We start from the raw sequence: 22,629 nt of genomic DNA, 5'->3' as shown, positions 1-22,629 counted from the left end.
GACTCAGCCCTGGGTCTGACCAAGCAGGAGGGAACTCCCTTTGTTCCTCCTGTGCACAGCAGAGGGCGCGCCGAGGCCATGCCTCCTGGAGAAAAGGCAGCTCCTCTGGCTGGAGGGAGGCCCAGGGCTGGAGCTGGCTGTGCCCTGCTGGGTTTCCTAGGAGGGAGCAAGCAAATTATGCTCTTTTTTTTTTTTACTCAGCAGAGCCTTTTTACTCACTGGAGTCAAAATTGCTATACACAGATTCCTGCTCTGCCACTTACCAGCTGTAACCCAGGGCAAGTTTTTTCTCCATGCTTCAATTTCCTTATCTAAAAAATGGATTATCAGGTGCCTTCCTTAAAGGGCTATTGTATTAAATACCCCAGTGTTTGTAATGTTAAGCACAGTATTTGCCCCATAGACGCTACTGTTATTCATTGCCCTTTACTATCAAGATCCAGACCAGCCTAGAGCCCCACTTGCAGCTTCATCTCTTCCTCGTGTCCCAGATGCCCTCCCGCTGGCTAAACCGAGGCAAGAACTCTCACTGTGCCACTCCTGTTCTGCGCCTCGGTAGGTCCGGGGTTCAGTCTGGACACCTTGTCTTGGACTCACTGGACCTATGGGAAATGCATGAACCTTGAAGTCAACAACCCTCAGTCTAACTTCCCTCTGTGATGGAGGTGCTGTGGGGTCTCAGACAGGGCCCCTTCCCTTCCTGGGCTTTCCTTAGAACAGATGAGCACTAACATTCTTCCTGCAAACCTTTCAAGTTGTTTCAAACATGGTCCGACTGCCTCTGAGGACGTCAGGTTTGCCTCTGCAGGTGGGGCTGAGCCAGCCTGGGTGGGAATTGGGTGGATTTCCCTACCAGACCCCTTGTGCCCATGGAAGTGTGAAGATAGTCAGCGCCAGCCCAGCCCCTAGTGGATGGATGTTCCAGCAGTTTTTCTCCCCTCCCCACCCGCCTGGTTGTCCCGGACTTAGCAGTACCAGATGTCCCCACGAGGTGGCGAGAACCTCTCACGCTTGACACTTGTCCTCTAGGAGCCCAGGGATTTAAGAGCCTTGGAAATGACCCTAAACCTGTCTCTCTGTCTTCATGTCATAGGGTTCTGGGCTCTCAGGGGCCCTCCTGGAGCTGGAGAAGCGGAAAGGCCAGGATCACTTCCCCTGGCGGACCCACTGGCTCTGGCCACAGGGATTTCCAGGCCTCACTCCTTGGCCTGGACTCAGCCTCCCCAGGTCCTCCACGACTGGGGCAGGGAGACTTTCTCGCCAGCCTCCGGGCCACGAGCAGCCACTGATCAGAGGGTTAACAATCTGTGTTCCCAGAATACACACAGGGGCACATGCAAGCACACACACAATACATGCCTGCACATGCCCAGAACCCAGCTGCTAGGTTGAGCAGGGACCTCAGCTTAGCCAAAAGACAAACAAGGTTTCTCTTTGTCTTTGGCATGAATGAGTGGGGCAGTTTTTTGGTTTTGTGTTTTAATACCCCTGAGCTGGGGGGCTAGCAGCTGGCCTGTGAAGAGCAGGGGAGTGAGGGTAATATTCCAGGGACCTCCAGCACCTCTGTCCACGAGGTGGACAGCTGGGACTAGGCGGCCAGATGCACCCCACCCCCTCCCAATTCCTGTCCTTCATCCCTCAAATACAGTGCAGGCTGGTGCTTGAGCCCATTGTTAGCCAAGCCTGGAGGTACCCAGCTGCTGCTTCCCCGCCCCCCACCTCAGAACCACTACTCCGTGTCCTGCTCCATCCTAGCATCTCTCCATGTCACACTTTGAGGAGCTAGGCTCCAGGAAATTGCCTTCTGGTCTTCACGTGAACAACAGCCTCTCCCTACAGAACATGGCCTCCTATGCTGACATGTGTCTGCAGTAATTCCATCACACTGCACATGTGCACACCCCTGTGTAACATGCCCAAGACTGCCCAGTGTGCTCCCTCACTTTTGGGGTCCCAGGTGGTGACAGGGTGGTTGCCAGAGTGGAGACACCTCTCCCATCACCGAGGCATCTCTCAGTGATCTGGGGTGTGGGGGCGGAAGGGAATGGACCAGGCCACTAGATCGCTTGCAGGGAAGTTAACAGGAATTACTCTGGGCCTTAGGCCAGCTGGGGAAGGGTTAAAGGGTGGCTGAGGAGAGGATGGAGTGAGCTATCCTTGCTCCCCACCCTAATCCTGAGGTCTTCCACCTGCAGTGCTGGGAGGCAGGGCCACGCCTGGATGTTGTCTCTGTCTTTTGAAGTAGAGCCCACCTCCCCATCCTGCCCCAGAATTATTGTTGCTTCCCAGCAACAAAGACTCCCCTACTTTGCTCTTTGTCTCCCATTTCACATATCCTCCTCATATACTCCCCCTCAGCCCTGCCCACCTGTAGTGTGAAAAAGGAGAGCCCTGGGCTTCTATTTTCAGGAGGGGTTGGGGAAAAGGAGAAAGGAGGGAGAAGGAAGTTCCTTTTTGTTTATTTTTCATTTTTTAATACTATATTAATTTATCTCAGGAAGGGAAAGGGAGAGAGAGAGACATCAATGATGAGAGAGAATCATTGATCAGCTACCTCCTGCACACCCCGCACTGGGGATTGAGTCTGCAACCCGGGCATGTGCCCTTGACCGGAATCAAACCCAGAACCCTTCAGTCCCCAGGCCGCTCTATCCACTGAGCCAAACTGGGTAGGGCTATTTTATTTTTTTAAAAAAATATATTCTTATTGATTTCAGAGAGGGAGAGAGAGATAGAAACCTCAATGTTGAGAGAGAAATCATCATTTGCCTCCTGCATGCTCCCTACTGAGAATCGAGCCCACAACCCAGGCGTGTTCCCTGACCGGGAATCAAACTGTGGCCTCCTGGTTCATAGATTGGTGCCAACCACTGAGCAACAACGGCCGGCTGAAGTTCCTTTTTAAATTTGGGGGCTCCACTTCTCAGGCCTAACCCTCCTTCCCCCGTGCACCCTCCTCCCTCCCACACACACACCCAGTTGATCCCAGAGTCTCAGAAAGTTTCCGTAGCTGACTAACCTGGAAGCTGTCTGGTGGTTTCTTAGTCCACAGGCCCATGCCACTCCCCATAGCAAGGGAAGAGAGGGGCCCACTCCTCACAGCTGGTGCCTTCTCTTGGAGCTGAAGGAGTCTGTCTGGCCCCTCCTCTGGTTCAAGTTTTATCCACTTTTGCAGAGGTATTTCCTGCCTGGGCCCTGCCCTTTTAAGCTCCAGCTCGATACCAGCGATCCCAGGCTCAGGCTCAAGAGGCTGTGTGTATCCCACAGATCTTACCCACTGAGGCACTGTTGAGTGTTTGATGAATGAATGAATGAGCGAGCAAATGAGGAAGTGAATGCTCACTGCCAGGTGTATAGAGAAACATTTGAAGAATTTGGATGTGATGCCTAGAGCCTAGGAGTTAGGCCTCTGCAGGCCAGCTCCAGCTGTATGGGTCCCCAGGCATCCCTATGTTGGGGTTCAAACCCGCCTTGGAATCCCTAAAGGAAATCCCACATGTGGGTATTGTGGAAGTGGGTGGGACTGATGGGTGTCAGAATCACCTGTGGAGTTTTCAAAAAAAATTCACTGTCCCATTGCTCTTCCTTCACCCAGATGCCAATTCAGTGGATCTAGGTGTGTCCCCACTTTGCACTAGAGCATTAAGAAGTGAGCTGTGGAAATAATTAATTAATTTTTAAAATGAGCTGTGAGCCTTTTGAACGCATGTGGTATTGGCAGTGATCAAAGGAAGCAGTCCCTCAGGTAAGGGAAGTTCAGGGGACAGAGTCAGGGTTAGGGGTTGAGTTTAGTCTGAGATCAGAATTAAAGATCAATATATGGCCAGGGTCAGGACCACTGTGAGGCCAGACTTGGGGTCAGTACAGGGCCATGGCTGGGCTCGGTCTGTGGTGAGGGTTGGGAATATGGAGAGGGCAATGGGAGAGGCCTGCACTATTGCTAATTTACACATAAATGATGAGCATCCCATTAAGAGAAAAAGGCCAGGCCTGAAGACAGTGACCAAGGCTGGGGAGCTGCTCTCTGGGCCCTAAGACAGCCCCAGATTCCCCTGTAACCCCTGGCCAGCAGCCTCATTATCTGGAACAAAATGGGTTTTCTCTAAGAGTCTGTCCTTGCAGCCTGCCTGGGTGGGACAGGTAAGGGGCCTGGGGGCAAAGTGAGGGAGTTGAGAGGAGCCAAGTCTCCTGTCCTCTCTGGAGCATTCAGGCCATGACAAAAACAGGCAGGAGAGTGAGACTGACAGGGTGAGCAGGACAGTGAGAGGAAATTGAAGAAACACAGAGAAAACATGGGCAGAAACCAGACAGACAGAAAGATTAGCAAATATAGTAAGACATTTTGATGGAGGGAGAGAGATTGCGGGAGAAGCCACACACACTCTCAAACACTCATACACTCTCTTTTTCTCACACACACACTCACACACTCACACACACCCGGGTGTGTGCTCAGGCAGCCTCCCTGAGCCTCGCTGGAAACAATCCCGCTCTCGACGCGGGGCCTCAGCTGCACAGGCGGAGCTGAGCTGTTACCTTGCACATCTGTCAGCTCCAAATGTGGAAGCTGTCATAGGGTTGTGTGTGTGAGTGTGAGTGTGTGTGTGTGTGTGTGTGTGTGTGTGTGTGTGTGTGTGTGTGTGCCTGTTCCCGAGAATTCTGAGGCCTTAGCCCGGCAGGGGGAGATCCCCAAGGGCCTGGAGGGTCTCCAGGAAGTCCACGCCTGGGAAGCCGGTGCTGCTCCTTCGTGTCCTGCACAGGGAGAAGCCTGGGGGCTGCCCAGCTTTAGAGCTAGCCCACTGGACTTGACTTCTGTGGCCTAACTTGGCCACTTACAGCCAGCTGGCCCTGGGCAGTCGGAGCAGCTAGTCTCCTCATTGGCAGGTGGGGATGTAAAGTAGCCAGGCTACCTGTATCCCAGAGGGGTGGCGACGAGCACCTGGCCTCATGCATGTCGCCCACTCCTGGGACATCGGGGATTCTTAGCATCCTGCTTATTATAGCTGGGAATTCTTCTGTGTCTGACTCCTGACTCCCCATGATGCACCTGGCACCCAGGTCCCCCTGGGGGCACTGAGGACTCGCCCGCCTCTGGCTTGCTCTTTTCCCACATGCTTTCCCTGTCGGACATGAGGATGTGCCATGGGCACTGACTCTGGGCTGCAGAGGCCAGAGAAACGCAGACCCCCAGCCTCCAAGAGCAGAGATGTTTGGCACAAAGCCAGGGAACACGGGAATGTTTAACCCTTTCTTGTAAGGATCCTTGGGTAGGACACTGTGCCCTTTTTCTCTGGTGACTCTTTCCAGATTTTTCATCTCCCATGTGTCAGAAAGTTTTTGTGTGTGTTTGCTTTAATTTAAGCTAATCATGATGAGATTTTGCAGCAATGAGGAAGGCCCCAGAAACTACTCAGAAAGTCCCCTGGCTTGTCGCCCTGAGTAAGAGAAAACAGGGACCCTGGCCAAAGGGACCCAACCCTGTGTCAAGGCTCTTCCCACAATGCCATGTCCACCTAGGTCAAGCCTCCCCCGACCCATAGAACTGACCCTTTCCAGACACAGAAGGTTTAGAGGCCCTCCCTGCCACCCATCCCACAGGCTGGCAGCCTCACCCCGGCCCAGCCTCATCAAGCCCTGTCCCAACCCCCACATCTTCTCTCGTGCCCCCCCTCAGATCTACCATCTTTTCTGCCAGGAGGTTGGACGGGACATTCTAGGCAGCCCATGGGTGCTCATGATCTCAAAGCAGGGTGTTCTGAGGGAAGAGAGAAGGCCTAGACCTTTAGATCTGTGACTTGATCCCTGCCTTTCAGGAAGGTGGGAGGCCATCATTGGGGTGTTTCCTCCTGGGGCTGGGGTCTCTGTGTACACACATATGGATGTATATGAACCCCACATGGGCCTGCCCTAGGGCCCAGCAGAGTGTGTGTGTGTGTGTGTGTGTGTGTGTGTGTGTCTGTTTATAACTCTTTGCCACCTAAGTATTAATAGTAGTCATACAGGTGCTTTAACTTTGCTTATGCCTGGAAGGGGAGCTTGTGTAATTGTGTATGTACCTGCATGTAAGCACTTCGATGTAAAACTGCCAGATAACAGTTTGTGCATACAAAGGTGGGTTGGGTGTACAACTATATGTACATTCCGTGAGACTATTGTGTGAATGCAAGTGCACTGTGAGTGCACATCCACATTTATATTTGAATAACTGGGTTTGTGTGTTTAAAGCATGAAAGCATGCAACAGTGTGCATACATGTGATTATGTGTGATTGTGTATAACATGTTGTGTCCCTTGGTTGCTCTCAGTTTATAACTGGGTATGCATGTATACACATGCGACAGGATATTGCCTTGCAAGGATGAACCCATGCAAAGCTGTGCATGAGATTTACCCAGCATGTGTGTGTGTGTGCATCTGTCTGTCTTGGTGTGATTTTGAAACGGTATTTTTGGGTAAATATGTGTATTCAAGCCTGAGGGACAACAATTGTGTGTTGACAAACTCCAGCCACCCCTTAAGCCATGTCCAGTGAGAAGGAAATGTGTAATGTGTTTGTTAAACATAAAACATTACAGTGACAAGGTACCAGGTCCTACGGTGATAAGAGTAAATCAACAAAGTCTCTCTCTCTCTCTCTCTCTCTCTCTCTCTCTCTCTCTCTCTTTCTTCCTCCCTCTCTCTCTCTCTTCAGCATCTTGGCCCCTCTCTGGCATTGTTCCCTCACACCTAAGCCCAATGGTGTTTTGTAGTCTTTCAGCTGTTACCTCAGTCCCTCCTCGCCTCATTCCCGATTCATTCCGTTGCTATAGGTATGTTTGAAACCCCAGCGTGGTAGATTTTAATTAGTCTTCCTACAGATGGCCAATTAACATTCATTACTTTTGCCTTGAGCGATTAATTATGAGTTTGGATAGAAAAAGGAGAGAAGAGGAGAGGAAGATGGGCAGGTGAATGAAAGGAGAAAAGAGAAGGGGGTTTGATTGGGAGTTTGGAATTTTTACACAGAGCTGGCTGGTGGGGGAGAGGGTGGGAAAGAACCATTTGAATCCCCTTACTCCCAGCGGCCTCCCTCAGCCCACAGCTGCTCCGGGCCCCTAATCGGCTTGGCTGGCCCAGCCCTTCAAGAAAATAAAGCTCACACCCTCTTTGGGCATCCTTAAGCCTTTGGTGTTCCCTGACCCCAGCTTCTTTCATAATACCAACCCTCTTGTGTTTTCTGCCAGAGCGGGGTGGGAACTTGTCAGGAATCGTCCAAAACACAGCAGATAACCCAGAAATGAAGCTCCGCAGAATTGTAGTAGCTCATTGTACAGATGAGGAAACTGAGGCCGGAAATGACTTCCCCAGCTCGAGCATCTCAGGTGGAGAGTCCAGCTTTGTTGACCCCTAGCCCAGTTCTCTTTCCACTGCAACCCAGGTGTTTATAAAGACTTTGTTCAGCATTTAACACTACAATCTGGGACATACTCTCCTGCATCAGACAGACGTGTTCTTCAAGGTTTCAAACGTAATTCACAACCTCCAGCGTGCACCCAGCTGCCAAGTGTTCACGTGGTTTCCTGGCCCCTTGAAAGACCCCCTGTGATGTTGCCCTGTTTAGGAACTGTAGCACTCTCCATTTCTAATCCTAAATTCATCCCAGGGATGGGGGATAGACTCCCAAATGTGAACAGTGGTCTTGTGGGTGGGAGGATTACAAGTGATTTTTGTTTTCCTCTTTAAAATCATCTGTACTGCCCTAGCTGGTTTGGCTCAGTGATAGAGCGTTGGCCTGCGGACTCAAGGGTCCTGGGTTTGATTCTGGTCAAGGGCATGTACCTTGGTTGCGGGCACATACCCAGTGGGGAGTGTGTAGGAGGCAGCTGATCGATGTTTCTAACTCTCTATCCCTCTCCCTTCCTCTCTGTAAAAAATCAATAAAACATATTTGAAAAATAAATAAATAAAGTTATCTGTACTTTTTACTTTCTCTAGCACAAATGTACTACTTGAATAATTTAAAGCATGACTATGTTACTTGAAATTTTTCAAAATATATTTGCACAAAGAAACAGAAAAGGAGTCTGCATTAGTTTATGAACTTTAAAAAAGACCATAAATATGTACATCAAAAACTTAACACTACCTAGTGCTTGAGTTGGTTATCGCCTGCCTGGATTCAAGTTGAAGCTCTGCCACCTACTTAAACTGTGGCTCAGTTTCCTCATCAGTCAGGTGGGGTTAAAAAGAGCATCTGTCTCATAGGGTCGAGAGGATTAATTAAAATAATGCATGGAAAGTCTTATAATAGTGCCTTGTATCTAGAAAAAGCTCAATAAATATTAGCTGTTATTAATATTAATAACTAATATTTTAAAATAATTATATCTGAGTGGCAGGATTTTGGAAAATTTTTATGTGGCTCTTTTGTTTTCCTGTATTTTGAAAAATTCCCATAGTGAACATGCATTTCCTTGGTAATAAGAAGACTATGTAATGGAAGGAAGGAAGGAAGAAAGGAAGGAAGGAAAGAAGGAAGGAAGGCAGGAAGGAAGGAAGGAAGGAAGGAAGGAAGGGAGGAAGGAAGAAAGGAAGAGTTGGCAGATGTTCAAAAAAAAATGAAGTTCTGCTGCTCTAAGTTTCTACTACATCTCCACTGTTTCACTCATGCTGTGGGGAGTGCAGTTGTATGGCCTATGTCCCCTGAAGGTCTTACTCATACCATGGCAAACATTCCTACCTCCAGTAGAATCAGTTGTGAGCTTCAGATGTATCTGGAGAGAACAAGAAAATCCAAGTGAATCAGAGTGGTCGGCCTCCTGGAGGAAGAGTGGATGAGCTGAAGGAAGCAAGATGGGGTTTCCACTGCAGCAAAGGAGAGCGTGGCTTAGCATGTCCTGGCCTTTTTTGTGGTTCATGTCTGAGCAACGAGAAATGCCACCAACTATGGCATCAGCGTTGAGGACGGGGGATGGAGGCAGCAAGTCTGAGGCCTGAGCTGCAAGTAGAAGTGGATTGGGAAGGGCAGGCAGACCCAGTGGTGCACTGCAGCAAAGGGAACAAAGTCTGTGGTCCCTTGACAGAGGAGGGTCTCCAGAAGAGCTGCCAGCCAGCTCATTAGGATAAAGAGAAGCTTGCCGCAGCTTATGAAAAATCCTGGGCTTGCCACACCTGAGCATGAATGTGCTCATTGAAGGATGGTTAGCTGCCAGGTGCTGGGGTTGAGGGCCCGGACTGATGCTGCAGCCTGGGGCAGAGACAGCGGTGTCCCCAGGCTAGGTGAGGTGAGTGGTGAGCTACAGCCTAGGAGAAGTATCCTATGCCTTTGTAGAGGCAGAAGGAAAGAGAACAGCTGAAACCAGAGCTCTCTAGGCAGGGACCAGGAGTACTAGGAACTCAGACATGGATGAAGGTTGCCCAGAGTAAGTGAGACTAGAACGGGCCCTGAAGGTTGAGGATTGGCATTGGTGGGGAGGAGGAAAGCATGCCAGGTGGCAGAAACCTCCTGAGCAAAAGCACTAAGGCTAATTACCATGAACTTTATTTTTTTCTTAAAATAATGGCACGATGTGTGGGAACAGGACACCAGGTAGCCACGTGGCTCATGGTCTGCTGGAGAGGAGTGGACGAGGCTAGATGACAGATGTCTCTGAGGCACTGGACTGAAGCACTGCGGCTTATGAGCTACTTGCCTGGGGATGAGTGTCTACATTATCAGACCCCTGTCCTCAACACCAGGCTCCAGAGACTTCCCCAGGGCTGTCTTATGGCTCCCTCCAGGCCTCTCCCCAGACACTGATGTCACCAATACTTTGGGGATCCAGTAGGAGACCTTTCCTGCAGTGCCTTCCACACTCATCATCGCCTTCACCTGATTGGATTTCCTAACTGTCCTCTTACACTAATTAATCCATTTCCCAAGGAGCCTAGTGAACATCTATATGGGGATGTGAAATAGCAAGACATAAGAATCATAAGAGTCTCAAGGACTTACCAGCTGCTCAGGGGAGATAGACATAGGTAGAGCAGTGCCATGATAAAGGATGTGCTTTTGACCTTAAGTACAATAGGCCTTTGGACTGAAGCCAGGATGGCCTTTCTGCAGGAGCTGCTGCCCTGGGCTCCCAGAAGCTCAGCTGTTAGGATCTCCACGCTCTCTCCCTGCCTCCCTGGTTTGCTGCACTCTCTGCCTCTGCCCACTACCAAATTTCATTTCCCTCTGAGTCACTTACCTCAAGTGCCCAAGAGAGAAACTCATTGTTTGAGCCGAGCCCCAAACCAAGGTCCCCAGCAAACTCATAGTGACCACCTCAATCCAATCAGTTGTGGCCCATAGGAGGGCAGTGCAGTTCAGCCAGTACAGTAGGGGGTGTGTGGAGGTGTAGGCACACCGAAAATTATTGCATATATTTATCTGTTTCTTCATTTCATATAGTGTTGCATGAAATAGTATTTCTGACATTTCTTTCATTTTGTTGTCATTGCTTTTTAAAAAGACAAATAAATAATATGGCTATTATTTATTGGACATAAAATTTTATTACAGCCCTAACCGGTTTGGCTCAGTGGATAGAGCATCGGCTTGCGGACTGAAAGGTCCCAGGTTCAATTCCGGTCAAGGGCATGTACCTTGGTTGCGGGCACATCCCCAGTAGGAGGTGTGCAGGAGGCAGCTGATCGATGTTTCTCTCTCATCGATGTTTCTAACTCTCTATCCCTCTCCATTCCTCTCTGCAAAAAAGCAATAAAATATATTTTTAAAAAAAGTTTATTACAAATTGTTTTTCTGATGTAATAGGGGAAAAGTACTTCCTGAATTACCATGAACTTTTTTCCCTTAAAATACATTTTTTTAAAACTTTGGAACCTTTGGGTATAACTTTTTGGCATAATTTCTCTATTCTATCCCAAATGATTTTGAAATATTTATCACTTCTCTCAGCTGATATGCCATGAAATTCTGCTTCTAAACTTTGATGGCAAAGAGAAAAATGTCTAAGTTTCAGTTAGAAGCTCTTTATAAAAAAAATGTCTGCAAGCTTAGCCCATTGTTTAAAATTTGTAAACAAAAGGTAAATTCAAATTTGGAAAACAAAGTCAGCCAAGACCTTACTACATCAGCCTCCTGTGCATTTCAAGAATAGTTTGAGCCCAGCCTATGTTGCTCAGTGGTTGAGCTATGAACCAGGAGGTCACAATTGATTCCCAATTCAGTCAGGGCACATGCCCAGGTTGCAGGCTCTGTTCCCAGTAGGGGGCGTGCAGGAGGCAGCCGATCGATGATTCTTTCTTACCATTGATGTTTCTGTCTCTCTCTTCCTCTCCCTTCCTCTCTGAAATGAATTTTTTTTTTAAAAAAATTTTTTTTAAAAGAATAGCTTGATACAACTTCCCATGTTTGAGTCATCTGCAGAAGTTCCACCATCACAACCATCAATTCAACATGTTTTCAACAACCTTGGAGCTTCCTGTGTGTTATGCCTTCACTCTGCTCACAAACGTTTTGAAAATTTGCCAGCTTTTCAGAAATGCATGATTAGTGTCATATAAAGAATTGACAACACTGAGATCACCGCGGAGTTCTTTCATACCCCGACAAACCTCAACACCATTAAATCCCCAAGATGTGCATGACAATGTGTGTATAAAGCTCTTGGCTCATCTTCCTTAAACCAGCAACAACATTAAATCTTTCATTTGTGTCAGCAGCTCCCATGTAGAAATAGCTGTGCATTTTATTAAATTCACCTTCCATAATAACCCGGCGTAAGAACACCCATCGCATCCATGAATGTCTGCTTCATTAAGACAGTCTTGGGCATTTTCTGTAGGAATGCTGCACAGGCTGAGTTTGGCATCATTACACTATTAGTTGTCTTATTGTTAACTCATGAGTAATTTATGAAAAGAATGTCTATTTTAATTATTTTATCAATAAGTATAAATGCCAGACACTATTCTAAGCGCTTTACATATACACTGAGTGGCCAGATTATTTTGATCTCTGAACGCATAATAATCTGGCCACTCAGTGTGTGTGTGTGTGTGTGTGTGTATGTGTGTGTGTGTATATATATATATATATATATATATATATATATATATATATATGTATATTAGAGGCTCGGTGCATGAATTCGTGCGTGGGTGGGGTCCGGCCAGCCTGGCCAGGGGGAGGGGACATGGGCAGTTGGCCAGCCTGCCTGCTGGTCGAACTCCTGGTCAAGGGGACAATTTGCATATTAGCCTTTTATTTTATAGGATATACACTGAGTAGCCAGATTATTAGGTGTTCAGAGATCATAATAATCTGGCCACTCAGTGCATATGCTCATTAATCTTCCCAACTGACTATAAGGCAGGTTCTGTGATTTAGTTCCATGTTTCAGAAAAGGAAACTGGCACTAAAAGGTTAGTAATTTTCCCAAGTTTCATAGTAAATTTGCACAGTTTGTAGAAACCAAATTAAATTAGTTGTAAGTTCTCTCCAATTTCTCTTTTATTTCCAACTCAAAATATTTGCCTTTGCATTTCTTTCACTTAAAGTCACCAACGAAAAGTCACTGAATGTGTTTGGGAAGAAAAGGAGTATAAGAGTGTGAGGAAAATTTTAATTTATAATTAATTACCAAGTTGAAAAAAATCATGAATACATTGTACATATCACTTCCTTTTTTTTAGGATGAATAGTATAGCAAATGAGATGGGTCAAAAAACCTGTTTTATAGCTGGAATACTAATAGATAAGCTGGTTTATTAGTTAATAAAGTATTTACACATTTTAGAAAAAAATAGTTACCTTTGTTCCCAAATTAGATTCCCTATGCCCTTGATAGACACAATTTTCTCAGAAATAAAATATTTTCAACTTTAGATACATTTTACTTTCCTCATTAGGTTTCAATTAATCAGTGTAGTTTACAAAAGGTAATTTCACCAAAAAGCAGATGTTTACTATAAAACTACATTAATATAAATACTTTTTTTTCTGTTTTTCTGAAAATTTCCAGTAAATTGCTTTTTCATTCCTGAATATTTGTTAGCAGAACAACTAAAAGGGTAACAGAATAGTGTATCTTTAACAATGCTGTTTTAACCTTCAACAATCTGATTTCAAAGGTTTTAAAAGAATATTTTAATTGACCTTGCCCTGATTGGTTTGGCTCAGTGGATAGAGCATCGGCCTGCGGACTGAAGGGTCCCAGGTTCGATTCCGGTTAAGGGCATATACCTTGGTTGCAGGCACATTCCCAGTAGGGGGTGTGCAGGAGGCGGCTGATCGATGTTTCTCTCTCATCGATGTTTCTAACTCTCTATCCCTCTCCCTTCCTCTCTGTAAAGAATCAATAAAATATATTAAAAAAAAAGAAAACACGTTATCTTAAAAAAAGATAATAATTGACCTTGAAGTTTCTGTGCTTTGAAGGTAGGTTTGGACTGATCAGGCCCATTACTGTCTTTCATAAATTTCAAACCATGTGCAGAATCTTGGCTTGGAAAGTGTTACTCTACAGCAACCCTCATGTCAGTTCTGATTAACTCTTGATGGTGAAATACTTAATTACTCCTCACAACACTATTGGCATCATAATTTGATGGCAAACTCTTGGACATTTCAGTGAAAAATAGAACTCAAATTTTTGTTTTGACATCACTTTTTAAATTCCTGTGATTTAAGTATTTATTTAGAATTGCTTAGTGATTGTGTTCCATCTCCAAGAAGAGAATGCCAATGACAGATTCTCTAACACTTCTTGTTATGACACTTTCCATGTTTTCTCAGTTATTTTCTAACCAGATTAATGTCCCAAAGCAGGGCTCTTACAGCCTAGTGGCATACTATAGTTATAGCCTAGAAAACGTGGGTTTTAAGATTTTTCCACTGACTACAGTTTTTGTTAAGAAACTGTTTTAGTGCTGGTTGCTGTAGGTCAGTGGTTAGGGTTTGATTCCCAGTCAACGGCAGGTCAATCCCCAGCCCCAGTCCTGGGAGCATGCTGGAGGCAACCAATCAGTGTGTCTCTCTCACATCGATGTTTCTCTCTCCCTCACCCCCTCTCCCTTCCACTCTCTCTAGATATCAATGGAAAAAATGTCCTCGGGTGAGGATTAACAGAAAAGAAAGAAACTATTGTATTATTATTTAATTGTCGTTCAGCCTAGATTTTTAAGATTCTATTTTATTCTCTTTTAGTAATTTGTAAGTAATACCCTGTTTCTATTCCTTCAGTGGTTACCCCAGACATTTTATTGGGCATGTTTAACTCCTAAAAAATCTAAACTCTATTTTTACCTTCCTTCAGAAAAATGTATGATTCAAATATACTTTAATTTTGGTAACCACTCTGCCCCACTTTATGTACTATGGTTAAATGTTTACTATTTTTTAGTCCTACAAATTATACAGAAATATTAAGGTTCTACACAATCAATATTTATATTTGGGAGGAGTTGCTAAGCTTTAATTTTGCCAAAAAGATATTTTATTGCCCTAGCTGATTTGGCTCAGTAGTTAGAGCATTGGCCCATGGACTGAAGGGTCACAGGTTCAATTCCAGTCAAGGCCTGTACCTTATACTTCGGTTACAGGCCCGTTCCCTAGACCCTGTCTGGGTGCGTGCAGGAGGCAACCAGTCAATGTGTCTCTCTCACATGGGAAAAATATCCTCTGGTGAGGATTAACAAAAAAAAAAAAAGAAAAAAAAGATATACATATTTTTATTTTAAAATATTTTAATTTAATTTTAAATAATTTTAAAAATTCACCTTGAAGTTTCTGTACTTTGAAGGCAGGTTTGGACTGATCAGGCCTATTACTTTCTTTCATAAATTTCAAACCATGTGCAGAACGTTGGCTTGGAAAGTGTCACTCTACACCAACTCTCATGTCAGTTCTATTTAACTCCTGTTTTTATTGATTTTTTAGAGAGAGAGAGAAAGGGAGAGGGAGAGAGAGAGAAACATCCATGAGAGAGAAACATCCATCAGCTGCTTCCTGCATGATTGAGACCACAACTCAGGCATGTGCCCTTGACTGGGAATCGAACCCACAACCTTTTGCTGATGCTCTATCCACTGAGCCACACCAGACAGGGCAGAATTTTCTTTCTTTTTAAGGCTGTATAATATTCCATTGTGTGTATATACCACATTTTGCTTATCCATCCATCCATCTATCCACCCATGGATACTTGGATTGCTTCCATGTTTTAGCTATTATGACTAATGCTGCAATAAGTCTGGGTATAAGAAATATCTCTTCAAAACTCTGCTTTCAATTCTTTTGGGTATGGAATTACTTAGCCAAAGCTAAGCCAGACACATACATCCATCACCTCTCTTTGTAGGGATTTTTTTTCTCACTCACTCAGTAAAGATGTCACATTTCAGGGGTCTCTGATTTGACTTCCTGTCCCATGGTTTTTCCCGTCCCTCTCACTGTGGCCCTTTAAAGTCCAAGCCATGGGCCACCAGTGAATTCGGATTTGTTCCAACACAAACTCTAGCTTCAGAACTCACGTGCTTGTCTCAGTTCAAGCTTTCTATCATTTCTGGGCATTAAGAATTTTTCCTTATTCTTCTGCCAGCTCAGCCATCATTCAAAAAGATGTTTTTAAGACTGGCACAAGATTGATAATTGAAGTTGAGTGATAAACATGTGGAGATTTATTATACCATTCTCTCTACAAAGTATGTTTGAAATTTCACATATAAAAAGACTTAGTTTTAAAAAAATAATTCCCCATGGAGATTCTTAGTGTAATATTTAGGGTTGAAACATCATGATGGCTGTAATTTACTTTAAAATACTTCAGAGAAAAAGGGATGAAGCAAAATGGGAAAAAAAAGTTAATTGTAACATCTAGGTAACAGGATATATGGGTGTTCATTATGATATTTTGTCTACATTTGTGTATGTTTAGAAATTTTTATGATTAAAAAGTCAAAATGTAATAAGGATTCTTAGGTGCTATACTGGAAAGGCTCTCTGGACATCTAATCTACCATATTATTATAAACAAATGTGACATCATATTCAATTATCACACTAAGAAAAAAAATCCACAAATTATCCTGGCCAAATTGTTGGACAACTGAAGGAGAGTGAGAAATGTGTGTATTGACTGATACAAAGCTATTCAGAACCAGATATGAACAAACAAATTTGTATGAGTGGGCAACTAGGAAGGCGGGCAGGTGAGCAGGTTGGCAGAACACCAAATGAGGTAGAGATGGGCCTGCTGAAGTGCCTTGACATTGAACTAACAAAGGACTTCGTTTTTCATTGCATGATCCATGATCCATGTGACAGCAGGATCTAGCTTCTCTCTTTCATAGGTCCAGCCTCTCTAGTTTTAGGGAGCAGAGGTTGTCTCCAACCTTCAGCCTAAATCTCACCTGCTCTGTAAGTATACCCATCCTAGCCCTTTCTGTTGCCTCACAGGATGCTTGCAAGTTATCATGTCCATTTCAGAACTCCCAGAGGCTGGTCTTGCCTAGAGTCCCACTGGGCCCATCTATCACTACATAATTGTCTGAGATGAGTACATTTCCCAGAACCTGGGATTCCTTCTGGATGAAAGTCTGAGTGAGCATTCAGCAGTATAAATAGCTCATGATGGGCTTTGGCAATTCTGGTCAAAACCCATTGGGAAGTAAGATAGAGGTCTCCCTGCCCTTTATTTTCTAATTCTATGTTCTCCATTTGAGTAAGAAACATCTGCAACTCCTAAGAGAGAGCCTTAATCTTCAGAGACAGAGCAGCCTGGATCCATATGTTGAAAAGAAACATTTCACCCTGGCAAATCTCATAGGGCATAGACAGCCTCTTCTTTATGTTCTATTTTGATAAAAATTTACATTTATACACTGTCTCAGAAAAGTCTTAAATTATGTTTCTCAAATTCATATGTTCAGTCAACAAATCTTTAATGAGTCCCCATTATATGCCAGAAAACTGTGCTGGGTATTAAGAACACAGCAATGATCAAAATAAATGAAGTTCTCATGAAGTTGTTATTCTATATAGTTGATTTCATGTACTTTTGACAATTTTCTTCCTCTCAGAAGTTGGACTGACACATGATCTGGAGTGATGTTTTTGAGCAAGGTTGGAGGGAGAATTGTAGGGCATGCACAGAGAGGCAGAGAGAGCAAGGATTCCCTGGATGATGCCACAGTGCAGGCTACCCCTTGGTGAGCAGAGAACATGAGGCTAGAAAGGTAGGGACTTGCTCATGAAAGGCCTCCAGTGCCAAGCTCAGATATTTGAACTTTAATGAAAATAGTAACACTAATGGTTCATGCTTATTAAATGCTTACTATGTACTAAGAGCTATACATGAATTACCTCATTTTAACTCTCTCAACAACTCTCTGGTACTATTATTATCTCCAGAAAAAAACAAGTCATGGAGAGATAAACTGCTCAGGTCCCACAGTTGTGTCAAAATATTTTAACAGGGTAGAGTTGTGTTGTAGAAAGCTGGCAGCCATGTGTAAGATGAATTGTAACCAGGAAAGACCACAAATGGTGATCATAAGAGAATCACCAGGGAAAGCTAACAAGAGCCTGAAGTAGGCCAGTGGTAAGGGCAACAGAAGGAAATGAATGCAAAGACTGACTGGATATGCAGGGCAGTGACTGGGAGGAAGACATCACAGATGCCTCTTAGCTACTAAGACTGTGTGTCCTGGAGCAGAAGGTGGGCCGGTTATCAGAAGAGACTGAGCCAAGGAGAGGCACAGATTTGGTGGGGAAAATGTTGAGCTTGGTTATGGGGTAATAAAGAGTGTCTAAGGAGCCTGTGGGACCCCCATGAAGGCGTCTTACAAGCATTTAAAAATTGGTGACTTGATCTGGGGGAAAATATAGAGTTAGCATTACAAACCTATACCCTTACAGGTCTGCATCAAGATATTGGTTGGCCGGGCCCGCATGGCTCAGTGGTTGAGCATTGACCTATGAACCAGGAGGTCATTGTTCAATTCCCAGTCAGGGCACATGCTGGGTAGGGGCTCAATCTCCAGCAGGGGGCCTGCAAGAGGCAGCCGATCATTGATGTTTCTATCTTTCTCCCTCTTCCTTCCTCTCTGAAATCAATAAAAAATATATTTTTTAAAAAGGTATTGGTTGAAGCTATGGGAATAAATAATGATAGATAAAATAGACGAGGACAGCTAGTGGATGACCAAAATAAAAAGAAAGGGAAGCCCATGAAGAAACAATTCCCAGAGGTGGCAGATCCAGGCAAGAACCTTGTTAGGAAAATGAAGGGAAGAGAGAATTTCCAAAAGAAAAGGGAGTTGAAAGTAGTCAAATGCTAAAGAGCCCACAGATAATTATGACTTTAAAAAAAACCTGGAATTTGGAAGTAAGGAGTCATGATTAATGAGGATAAAGAGAAACCCTTAGACTCTACTTGTGAGAGAATAAATGGGTACAACATTTCCAGAAGCCAAATTGGTTATATGCATCAAAATAATTAAAATATTACAGATCTGGAAATTATTCTTCTATAAATTATACTGTTAGACATTTACATAAAAAAGTAATATGGCTATGAGGCTGTTGGTCAAAATTTTGTTGAAAATAGTGAAAATTTGTAAACAGCATAAATATCCAATAGAGAATATTTAATGAGACACAAAGATACTTGTGATTGGTTGTAAAGAAGCAGGTTACAAAACTGTGTACAACATGATTCCCTCCCCCCTTTTAAGGGAGGCATATATATATAAAGGAAAAAATGGAAGGATATACTACAAGAATTTTATGATGGCTGTTTCTGGGTGGTAGGATTTGATAATTATAAAATCTCTGTTTTCCCTTCCCCACATGCATTTACGCTCCCTCCTTCTTTTGGATTACCTGTATTTTCTATAACAACTTTGTCCAATAGAAATATAATGTGTGACGCATATGTAATTTTAAATATTCTAGTAGCCACATTTAAAAAGTGAAAAGAAAGAGGTAAAAATAATGTTAATAATGTATTTTACTTCACACCAATATACCCCAAATATAGGGGTGGGCAAAAGTAGGATTACAGTTGTGAGTACATGAAACAGTTTATCTTATATTACTTATTAATTATAGTATTATTTATTATTAATCTTTTGCTCACTCCTGTATTTATCATTACAGCATATAATCAATACAGAAAATATTAATGATATTTTACATGTTTTTAACACTTAGCCTTCCACATTTAACACTTACAGAATATCTCAGTTCGGGCCATCCACATTTCAAGCACACAATGACCACGTGGCTTCCATATTAGACAGCACAATTCTGTAAAATAATAGCTAACATGTATCAAGGACTTACTATGTGCCAGGCAATGTTCTAAGCCCAGTGGGTGGGGATTATAACTCATTCAATCTCACAATAGCTTCATAAAGTTGTGCTTATTATTGTCCCCACAAGCACAAGTTGATGTTGTAATAACACCATACTAAAAGCCTGGGAGTTTTTCCAAGCCATTTTCCTAATGTGACGGTGTGTAAGCCGGTTGCAAAGGCTTATTGACTCAAGGGGAAATGACAGAGTTGGAGAGAGACTAAAACATATTCAAGAAGGTGGGCTGTGAAGAAGAAAAGTTAACAGAGTGAGGGAAACATGACAGAAGACTTTCTGTAGGGCAGGGAGACATGAAATTGAATGGAGGCTGAAGAGAAAAGAGGGGGATGGAAAGTAAGAGGGAGATGGTTGGGGATGCTGTTGGACTAAGCTCTCCGTGAGAGCAAGGACACTGTTGCATAACCATTGCCTGGGCTATGATGGGGGTCGTGATATGCACCACAGCTTCCCAGCTTAGGGCGGGGGTGGGGGGGGTGGGGGGGTAGGGGGGGGACATCGTAGCCTAGTGAGGGAGACAGATTGCAGACACAGACAACTCCGCCCTGCAGGTGAATGCTAAACAGAGTGGAGATTGGTGGTGAAGGAAGGGATTTCCTGGGAAGTTGTCGAACTGAATTGTAAAGAACAAAGTTAGCCAGCAAAGAAGCAAAAAGGGAGGGGATTAGACTTGAGAAGTACTTAACTACAAGGCCTGATGACTGATTGGATGTGGAGGATGAGAGAGCGTGAGGATTTGAGGACCATTCCCAAGTTTCCCGCATGGGCGAAAGGCAGAGACTATAACATTTACCTATTGCTTCTCTGGAGTCAGGCATTATCCTGTGCACCACATATTCATCTCATTTAATTCTTACAGAGCTCCCATATAATGCTTGCCATTTCATACATGTGTAAGCTTATTGGCCCCAGGTGTCACCATTAGTAAATGGAAGAGTCAGGATTTGAGCCCAGGGTATTGCAGAGATGGAGGAAGGGAGAAAAGTTGATGAGGGGCCAGAGTCAGGATGGGTGGTCCAGAGGGGTGAGCAGGTGCCAGTGAAAGGCAAGCTACCCACATATGTGTGGGAGGGTAAGGCACTCCAGCAGGAGGAAGGCATGACCAGCCTCTGACCAGGAACAGACCTGGGCAACCTGGGAGGGAGGTCTGGAAAGGTAGAGAGGAAGGGTTGGAGAACAGAGGTGGGGGAGGGAGCAGCAGGTTTTGGTTAAGGCGGGGGCTGTCTTGTGAGGAGAGGAGGCATTTGTGTGTACATAATCATGGGGAGGTGGGGGAGGGGTGGGCAGAAGGAGAGGTGTGATCTTGGCAGAGACCCTGAGAAGGGGAGATGGCATAGGAAGATACTGGGGCCGGGTGGGGCATTGATGCTGGATCAGAACCCAGTGGCAGGTTAGAGACTTCCACTGAGGAGGACAAGTTCTTCTCTTAACCAAAGTCAGGGGAAGCAACAACAGATGAAGAGGCTCTAAGAAAAGCAAAAACAGAGGAAACCGGATTAGGGATAAATATCTGCAAAGGAAGGAAATTAGGGAATTACAGGAAGACATGAGGAAGAGGCGTCAGGAACGGAAAAGGAGAGGGAGGATGAAGGTAGAGCCCCAACATCCAGCACACCCCAACACTTCACCATAACCCTATGAACGCCCCATCTTGGGAGAGTTGGCTGCAGCTTCGGAGGTGAGGGTGGAATGGGGGTAGAACCTGAGCCAAGTCCAGATCACCGAGTCCTCCCTGTGGAAACCACACCATGACCAGACTGGAGTCACTGGTCTTGTGCAATCTGTTTCTTCATCTGTAAAATGGGGTTCATGACAGGTGGCTGGATGTCAAAGTATTTGGAAGCACCACAACGGGTACAGTGTTGTTTTTGAAGGTCTATCGAATTAAAGACGATCATGTATATCCAGAGCCATGCGAAGGAGATGTGGCCGGTCTGTAGATACGAGTCTAGGAATGGCCTGGTAGGTTCCCAGCTCCTCTGCCTGCCCAATTTAGCGAGTTGAGGTCAATGCCCAGCCTCACAGTGAGGTAGGCGCTGAGGGCCTGCGGCTGGACGGGTGGGGTTCATCTCTGGCTCGGGCACAAGGTCCTAGGGGCGGATTCAATTTGTACCTTCTCCTTCGCAGCCCCCAGCACTTGGTCTGTGTTCTCAGAGCACGGGCCCAGGCAGTGCCTATCCAGCTGAACCCGCGTCCAGTCCCTAAGGGGAACTTGCTCTTCTGCATTTCTTTCCAGATAGAACGAAACTCTCCTCCTCTGTGCCTCTGCCCAGACCCGCACTCCCGCCTTCTTAGTGATGTGTCCGGTTAAGTCCTCGTCCCCATATGACAGAGCTCCCCCTTTTCCAGGATCCAGGATGCGGCAGAGGAGAAGGGGCAAGAAATAGAGGAAAAGTCGGGATGGAGGAGCAGGGAGGCAGGAGAGAGGGGAAATAGAAAGCCCGAGACAAATGCGAGAGAGGAAAGACCTGCACAGAGGGCCAGAAAGATCCGGAGAGGCCAGCAAAAGAGACACAAGTGCTCGCCACGGAGGATTCGGTAAGGGTTCCTTCCGCAGACGTTTCTGGGCGCCTCCGCGGTGCTCCGTCCTGGCTTCCCAGGACACGAAGGGCTGCAGGGTGCTGTGGGCTCACCTCCCCCTCTCTCGCTGCTGTCCCCACCCCTCCATCTCGCCCGACGGGGCCGGAACGGCGTCGGCGCGCGGGGGCTTTTCGGAGCAGTCGAGTGGAAAATAGACTTTAACCCGCTTTGTGGCGACCGAAGCGCCCGGAGCGCTCTCCCGGTCTAGGGCTCCCGGCGTTCATAAGGGCCACTCCCAAGACCCGGCCTGGAGTACCTGCAGATTCACGGGGCACGCCGACCACCCTGGCCTCGGGGCGCCCCGAGGCCCAGCCCGGATCTGCGCATCCGGAGGGCGGCGGCCGGGTTGCTCTGACGGACCCCAACGTCGGCGAGGAGGTGGAAGGCGCTGGGGTCCCCATCTTGCACTGTGCCGGCCGGTCCAGGTCTCAGCCCCCTACCACCGCCTGGCGCCCTCCTAGGCCTCGGCGCGGTGTTTCCTGCGGCCTGGAAGGCCCGGGTGAAAAAGTTTGCGGAGAACTGGTTCTCCTTGCCAACAGCCCTCTCACCCACGGTGAGATTATTGCACGAAATGGAAACTGGCCAGAGCAGATTCGTCGCTGTTCTGCGGTCGCGGGTTTAAGGTGCCGGTCAGGGGAGACCAAGAGGCCGCTGCGTTCCTGGGACTGTCGGTGCGTCTTCTCGTGGACGGAGTCGACTAGGGAAGC

At 45.8% G+C, this 22,629-nt stretch overlaps 1 protein-coding gene across 1 annotated transcript in view; it reads left to right on the top strand.

Annotated features, from left to right (window-relative positions):
* The window catches only part of STAMBP (STAM binding protein), a 762,428-nt gene that overhangs the window by 85,276 nt on the left and 654,523 nt on the right, over window positions 1–22,629 (top strand). The window lies entirely within an intron of this gene.

Source organism: Plecotus auritus, assembly GCF_963455305.1.
Source record: "Plecotus auritus genome assembly, chromosome: 8".
Taxonomy (NCBI): Eukaryota; Metazoa; Chordata; class Mammalia; order Chiroptera; family Vespertilionidae; genus Plecotus; species Plecotus auritus.
This window is presented reverse-complemented; position numbering and strand designations above follow the sequence as displayed.